Source organism: Cynoglossus semilaevis, chromosome 15, assembly GCF_000523025.1.
Source record: "Cynoglossus semilaevis isolate Cse_v1.0 chromosome 15, Cse_v1.0, whole genome shotgun sequence".
NCBI classification, from domain to species: Eukaryota; Metazoa; Chordata; class Actinopteri; order Pleuronectiformes; family Cynoglossidae; genus Cynoglossus; species Cynoglossus semilaevis.
In genome coordinates this window covers 18,216,545-18,225,155 of record NC_024321.1, presented here as the reverse complement: position 1 = coordinate 18,225,155, position 8,611 = coordinate 18,216,545, and the positions used below count along the sequence as shown (strand labels likewise).

The window sequence follows — 8,611 nt, the reverse complement described above, 5'->3', positions numbered from 1 at the left end:
GCTGCTGCTGCTGCTGCTGCTGCTGCTGCTGCTGACTCCATCACCATCATCATCATCATCATCACTATAACACTTTCCATCTCAGGAACCTTAAATAGTGTCACATGCTTTAGCAAAAAACGTGTCTGCGTGCGCGCGTGTATGACTAATGTAGTTAACTGCATGCCCCCCCCTATATACTCCCCCCCCCCCTTCTTCCTCACTCGGAATCCACAATTCAGGCCCTGGACTCAGTTTCAGCACCGTGGACAGCGCATCACCACCTGCCGTACAAGGCAAAGACGGCAGTGTCTGTGTCAAAGAGAGGCTCTTTTTACTGGACATGGGGTTAAAATCACAGTCATCCTTAATCTGTAAACCTGCTTCTGTGTATGTGTGTGTGTGGAGGGGGGGCGGTGGGGGTGCAGAACCTACTCCGACACACTGGTTCCACTCAGGGAGCTGTGACAGAAACTGTGGTACAGGCCTCACGGTGGGCATGTAGAGGCAGAGCGTCCGCAATCCCTCCGGTAGGAGACGGAACTGATCAATTCTTTTTGTGATGAAAAACTCAAAACCAAAACGTGATATCCTTCAGTCACAGGTGATGTGTGTGTGAGATTTCACATGTGATTGGCCGTTTGGTCATCAGTGGTTGTCTATAAGAGCCTCCCCTTCCCTTTTGTCTTAGTCACCTGTGTCCAGAATCAGGAGTCAAGGTGGTCGCCGGCCGCTCAGAGGACACCAGTATTTAGGATCTTCATGGGAGTATATGAGATCTCTCTATAATAAGTCCAGTATAAAGCTCTATGTCGATGATATGATGAACACTGTCTCAAATCCTTCCTTTTACAATATTCATTGTTGTGATTGGAACCAAGGAGTTGATGTCCAGAACATATTTCCACTTTCTTTTCGTTTGGTCCAGAGAACTCTGGTAGAATTTCTACAAATAATTAATGTGTGGCCCTTTTTTTTTTTTTTGATGCCTGGAGGCGGACATTGTGAATGGTGGGTCTTTCTCGAGACAGAAAGAGGTTTCTTTCAGAGTCGCAAGTTTTAGCCACTCAGTTTAATTCGGTAACCTTCTAATTATTGAAGCTCGAAGACGACTTATGTCATTTGAAGCCTCTTAGCTAACTTTTGTCCCGTACCAACTTCTAAAGTTTGAGTTTGTCATTCTATAGGTTTCTTTAAGAGAAGTGAATTAAAAATGAAAAATAGTTTGTGTCGTTGTCCTCCTCGAACACCACTGAAACTTTTAGAGGATCAGGCATTTGCTCACGACTAAACCTCTTTAATTTTGTTTAAATTAATAATAGATATATTTATCCAGTGGTTCTTAGTGTACAGTATGTAACATATGACTGAAAAATATCTTAGGAATGTTTGAATTTTATGACAAGGATTATTTTATCATGAGATCAAATTCAACATGATTCTGATTCTGATCAAAGATTCCACCATTTTTTTCCTCTTCTTTATTCTTGTACGTCTTCAATTTTATATTTATGCACAAATATGTCCGGCAGGTTTACTGATACACATATTTGATTCATTGATTAAAAAAAAAAAAAAAAAGTTCCTGCCAGAGAGATTTAGGGCTCAGGGGAATGTGCTGTTGTGTAGTTCTCTCTTTCTTACGACCTGATTGATTTCTTTTTAAATAACACACAACTGTAGGCAGCAGGCAGGTCGGTCAGGCATGGGCGCTGTACACTTATTAATAATTTGTGGAGAATGAAGATTGAAATTGTCCGGCTGAAAATTACAGTCTGTGTAAACAACGTTACAGGGAGTCGTAGCAGGAAGAGAGCTGATGGGTTTGGAACTGATGAAGTTATGACAAACTGAGGGTGTAGGAAAATACAGACTCGCTGAGAGATCGTGATCTTTCCTGTCACGATACGGCGATCCTGTCACGATCCCTCTGTTCCAGTGTTAGTAACCTGATGTTCAGATGGAACAGAGTCTGAGATTAGGATCACACTGGGACTACAGTGATATTGATTGACAAATCAATATATCAACATGCTTATAGAATGTGTATCGCAATATATCGTATCGCCAGAATCTTTCCAAATATACGCCCCGTCACATACTGTAGTCCAGCAGGGCCCAATAAGTAAATCGGGATTTTAATCATAATTATAGATGTAATTATATTTTAAGTATTAAATCAGACAGTATTGTACCATTCAACTACAGACATTTTATCAACGTACTCCAACATATAATCTATATAAAAAGATACTCAGTTTAATGAGTAAATGTTTCCACTTTACCCTGGTCATTTGAGAAGTAGCTCCCAAGCCAAAAAAGTGTGGACAACCCCTGCTGTAGTCACTATGAGGTGAGGCTAATGCTAATTCAACCTGCGAGTGTCTACGAGGTGAGGCTAATGCTAATTCAACCTGTTTAAAAGTCTTTATGCCTTTTATAAAAGATGAGGACGATGAGGTTCTGTATTTCTGCAGTCGACAGATGATGTGATTGACAGCTAGATCATCCAATAGGAGCCCGATCGCGGGGTGCCACATGTGACTTCCACCGTTGTCAGCATGTGTATAACATCCACCTGCGACGACAAGTTCCCATTTATCGCCCTTCAATCTCGTTCTGTCAGCTTCTTTTTTTTTTTTTTTCCAACACCGACAACCGACGTTCATTACATGTTTCCCACAGTGTCACTTTAATTCACTGAGGGTGTTACTGCAAATGTGATGAAGTCGTTAAGTTCATCAGGGTTTATTTTAATTCCAGGGACAATAAATGTCAAAGCAATGAAGCAGCATTTCAAAACTAGATTACGTTTGATGGATAGACTTCAAAATTAGCCCAAGAAACAACCGCCGAGGCCGAGAAGTCAGAGGTTGGAGAACGTAAGAAATACAGACAGACACCAAACATGCGTTAACTTTCATTTGTAAATTAAAGAAATTAACCGGTTATTATTATTATTTACAAAAATTGGTTTTAGTGATGGCAAAATATCTTTTCCAAAACTGGTGAAAATTTGACAGATCGTTGTTTTTCATGGTGTTTGATGATGAAACAAGTCAAAACAAGGTGAAATACACGTCTTATACACACATGTATTTGTAGTCAGTAATTAGCACGTGTTGTTACTTTACTTCATTTTCTTCTCTTTAGTTATTGACCCAAACATTTAGCCGGGATCCTTCTATAAGAACTGCACGTTCTCGTCACCCGTCGTCTACCAGAACAACAAGAAATGCTTTCTGTGCAGGTTCTCACACACACACACACACACAGCCGTCCCTGATTTTGTGACAGAAGTGGTCCAGCGGTGTCATGTAGGAGAATGTGGGACACACACACACACACACACACACCGAGGGTTGGGAAACTCTGCAGTCCTATTGAGAAAACCTGACACGTTGGCTCCCAGACTACGCAGAATGTTCTGTATGTCACAGAGAGGTGCCGTGGAAGAGGTGCTCCAGCAGCCGAACTCTGCCGAGACTCTCAGAAAGATGACTCATATGTTTTGATTTGAACACCCACACAGGAGGAGATTCCTCTTTCTCTCAGCCTCTGCTCCTCTCGTTCCTGGTGTTTGTGAGTGTATGCAGCTGGGTCGTGTGCAGTCATCTGATGTGTATGGATTTGTTCTGTACTTTGGGTTTGGGGGTTGGGTTGGGGGGGTGGAGGGCGTAGAAATTACCATGTGCCGTCGCTGGAGACGTGACGATGACAGAGACATTTCACTTTTCCTCCACTGATGCGTTTCTTTTTTTTTTTTACTCCGTGCAGTGGCTTTTGGAAAAATGTCAAATAGAGTTGTAAATGTGACGTCACCGGCTGTGGATCAGTGTATTTTTTTTTGCTGGTCGTCATTTATCACACTCACCACCAACGGGCAGGTTGTGGATGAGTTAGTCTGATGTCATTAAACATCGATGTCCGTGGGTAGAAAAAAAAATTCAAATTTTGAAATATTTATTGTCATATATTGTACTTTGTACCTTCTGTTTATTTCCATTCCTTTTTAACATTTTCAGTCCCTTTTTTTAAAAATACTGAACTAAAAACAAATCCATCCATCGACTCTCATGTTTGTTAGCTCATTTACATATTGTCCTAAAATTCTTGCACTCATGTTGCACCTGCCCTGAGGTGCTGTGGTGATCCACTTCTTTCACTCATTTTGCACCTGCCCTGAGGTGCTGTGGTGAGAAACATTGGGCTACAGTGATGCAGACAAACTTTTTTAACTGGGCTAAAGCACTACAGTGATGCAGACAAACTTTTTTAAAAGAAGATGCATCACTTACCCAAGAGCCGGTCTAAAAGCCTATAGAATCGGATGTATTGATGCATCGTGAATTGGGTTAAAAATCGATACAAATTCGTGACAATTCGCAATGAATCGTGCATCGGACGTCAGGTCCCTACGTAGGCTGAGAGACGTTCAGGTGTTGGAACATAACGTGGGAAGAACTTGTTCCACAGACACCAATAGAGTTCACCAGTGAAACTCTTTCCACTTCCTGTTTTTTCTCTTCTTCTTCTTCTGTTGTTGTTTCTTATATTGACAGTTAACCAGGTCAACCAGACCAGACCAGTTTGACCAGTTTAATCAGAGCAGATCAACGGTGATGTTCCAGTGTTTCTGGAAAGAAATGTTCAAAAATAACATTTTCTATTCTGTTTTTGAAGAGAACATTTTCAGTTGATAATGGATTTCATTCGGTTTTGGTCAGAATTTGTCGCTGGAGTTAATTTTCTTTAACAAAGAATTGTGAATCATATCAGATTCTGAGTTGAGTGTATCGTGACAAGAAGATTTATAATTATAAATCAGTAGCTTTGCTGTGGCATCAGTCACCAACAAAGGATTTTCAAATTCAAATACCTCGTTCCTCTTTTGAGTAAATTTTTTTATTTTTTAGTTCTTAAATTTCCTCAAGCTCGTTGAGGGCCGCGTTCATCACCGGTCCGTGCTGTGGCCCTGATTTCGCTTCCTGCCGGCGTGAAGTGAGGAAGTCTGTGATGGAAACATGCTCCCACTGTGTGCTTGTTGTAGATTCAGTGGCATTAAAGATTAAAGAGCACGCCTTATTATGGAAGAAAGACACTCGTGCACACACACATACACACACACACCGTGTCCAAACCTCCAGACCTCCATTTTCATTAATAGCACCGAAGCCAGAGATGCCGGCGCTGCACACAGACTCACGCACTTTACAGGAGGCCCAGTGGTCACGGCAACATGTAGCATGTATCTGTGTGTGTGTGTGTAGTACACGGAGGCCGAGACTCATGCACTGACACACAAACACTGGAGTAGCAGCTTTAAGTGGGGCATCAGTAGTCATGGAAACTGCTCGATCTGATCATGTTGCAGTCACAGCACATGTCATAAAATGGAGAAGCATCAACACGTTTCCCATTCACATCAAATGTACGGAACCGCACACACATCTGGTCATGAACCGTGAACCTCCAGCATTTTCTTAACAAACACAAACACACAAACACACACAGACTGTTTCTGTACATTCTCTACATAGACATAATGCATTTTCTTTTCCCTTTACTTTAACTTTTAGTCATAAATATGACCATGATCTTAATCCTTAATCTGACCCCAACTATATGAACAAACTCCAAATAAAATCTTGAATCTCAAAACACCCTCTCACTCAGTGTCCCTTCAATAGCATTCTCAAAAAAGTGTCCCCACAAGTGCATGTGTACCAGCTATGCACACACACACAGAAGTTTGACACCAACAGATTTTTTAAAGTAAAGACGGGGTCTGTAGCAGAGGACTGAGGGCAAGCAAGGATTCATCAAAACTTTGGGGGTTGGGAATGATGAGGGTAAGACTGGGAAGAGCAGGGAGCCAATAAGAAGAGTGATGTGGAGGATGAGGGCGGCAGTGGGCATCACATCAAAGCACCGGCTCTGTCCGGGGGCCGGGGACAGAAGACTCTATGTTCCTGTGTTTGGACGTGTGTTAGTTTAGGTTTGGATTTGCACCTGTTGTTTCAGTAGCTTCACTTTTACGAGTCCATGTCAGCGTTTACCACCGTCTAACGTTCTGGGCCTCCGTCCAATCGGTGGAAAAGAATTGATTGGACGTGAGGTTTCAGTGACGAAACGTTTACCACCGACTAACGTTCAGGGCCTCCGTCCAATCGGTGAAGAAAAAAAAAAAACTGACCTAAAACGTCAAATCAGATTTTAAAGATTCGTCCAGTCGATGATGTCATCTCACTCGCCACAGATTGGACGTGAGGTTTCAGTGACGAAACACAGCAAATGAAATGACGTGGCTGTATAAAAACTGTAACTGTACCATTAGTGCCCCCTCTGTGTTGTCCAAAAACATATATGTTTATATATATAATCAACTAAAGTGAAGGAACCTGTGAAGGAATGTAGTACATGTAGTATGTGCAGTACTTTGTGTGTGTGTTTTTAAGAGCCCACAGGGGCAGCAACTGCATACCCTTCACTTGTGTTCCCAGGACTCTGTCTCCTGGTTGCTAGGCAACCACTATGTGTCTGAAAAAAGGGGGGGGGGGGGTTATTTTGACCAAGAAAGAGGAAATGATTGGAGAGAATTGTCTGAAATGTGGATGAAGTTGTTGAGGCGATCGATGGCCGGTACACACTGGTACACACTGGTACACACTGGTACACACTGGTACATTATAGTTCAGTATATGTCACTCACTGGTCACATGTTTGTTTCACAGTCAACAAAGTAAAAACTGCTGATGGTAGAGTAGAATGATCAAAGGAGAAACGATGAGATAAACTATCAGAAAAATGGCTGCATTTGAACCGATCACCCGCTGGTTCTTTATTGGTTGGATGTCGAATACTGGGCAACATCATTTCAATAAAACGTACAGGAAAAACCCTAAGCTTTCAAAGATAATTTGGCGCATATGATGTCTGCTGCCATCTAGTGGCAGACACAGAAATTAGTCGATAGGTGATGTATGAAACAGAAGGATAGATTTTTTAAATTTATTTATTTTTATGTACCATACCTAGTACCAGTGTTTGACCGGCTGGAGCGGAAACCCCAGCGGGCCGTATCTTGCCCCCTAGCGTTGACCAGATCTAACAGATGGTGTTTGTGGTCATATGTGCAAATACTTGGCTGTTTTTTTTTTTTTTGTTTTTTTCACCTGTGCATTTTTCATTCACTGCACTTACGGCAACAACACACACACACACACACACGGTGTGTGCGTTGCTGCTGAAGCGAGTGTAGGCGGAGGCCACAGTTATAGTAGGAGGGTATCCCAGTGGAAGCTGTAGTAGTCGGCCTCCGTCCCTTTGATTCTTTATTCATCACGCCGCTGTATAATTTATACACTTCACTGTAGGTGAAGAGACGAGGAGGGAAAAAAAAAAGATGGAAAAACGGGCTGGAAATAAAGGCTGTGATTTAGTATTCACTAATCTGATCAGACTTTTGGATTTGGATTTTAAGTTTTTTTTTTTTTTAATCCAGCCCCTCAGTGATCAGGGGCAGGGGCTCTGCTACACACCCCGAGGTATGATTGTGTTTCAGTGGCGTCAGTGCTAAAGGACAAATGTGATAGTGCGAGACATGCCGCGATGGCACTGAACGTCTCACCTTCCTAAAAGTGTGGACATGAACTCTTTCCAGTTTTAGAGGACGCGTCCATGTCCTCTCTGTCAGAGTGACACTCTGTGAGAACTGTTCAATGTTAATGTACTTTTGGACGTCGCCGCAGACCGCTAATGATTTATCAGAGCGCAGCATTAAGTTAATGAGCGCCCTGGTAAAAAAAAAAAAAAAAAAAAGGCTCTGCTTCCTTATTTTTGGATGGTTCTGGTTGGCTGTTAGGGTGTTGTTCCTACTGCCTTTTATTCTCAAATTGGAAGACAGGGGGCGACACAGAGAGGTGACTGGTCTTGACTTACAGATAAAAAAATTGACCAACATTTTTGTTCCTATACTTCACGTTGATGTCGTCATTGATTCAATCATCACAAAATAATATAATAATTATTATTATATTTTTATATTATTATTATTATATAATAATTTTATTATTTAATTTAATTTTGCTGTTAATTTTAATTAATGCATTTTAATTCTTCTTCTTTTTCTTTCGGCTTTGTCCCTTTTTCAGGGGTTGCCACAGCAAATCATTGATTTCCATCTGTCCCTGTTCTCTGTATCTTCTACTCTGACTCCAACTACCTGCATGTCCTCCCTCACTGCATCCATATATCTCCTCTTTGGCCTTCCTCTCTTTCTCCTACCTGGTAGCTCCATCTCTAACATTCTTCTACCAATGTATCCACTGTCCCTCCTCTGCACATGTCCAAACCATCTCAATCTGGCTTCTCTAGCTTTTTCTCCAAACCTTCCTGTCTGTGTTGTCCCTCTAATGACCTCATTCCTGACCCTGTCCATTCTTGTCACTCCTAAAGAGAATCTTAGCATCTTTAACTCTGCCACCTCCAGCTCCTCCTCCTGTCTTCTGCCTATTGCTACTGTCTCTAAACCATACATCATGGCTGGTCTCACCACTGTCCTGTAAACCTTTCCCTTCACCTTAGCTGACACTCTTCTGTCACAGATCACTCCTGACACTTTTCTCCAGCT

The 8,611-nt window shown here is 41.9% G+C and overlaps 1 protein-coding gene across 1 annotated transcript in view; it reads left to right on the top strand.

Annotated features, from left to right (window-relative positions):
* LOC103391332 (connector enhancer of kinase suppressor of ras 2) overlaps window positions 1-8,611 on the top strand; it is a 39,250-nt gene that overhangs the window by 1,281 nt on the left and 29,358 nt on the right. The window lies entirely within an intron of this gene.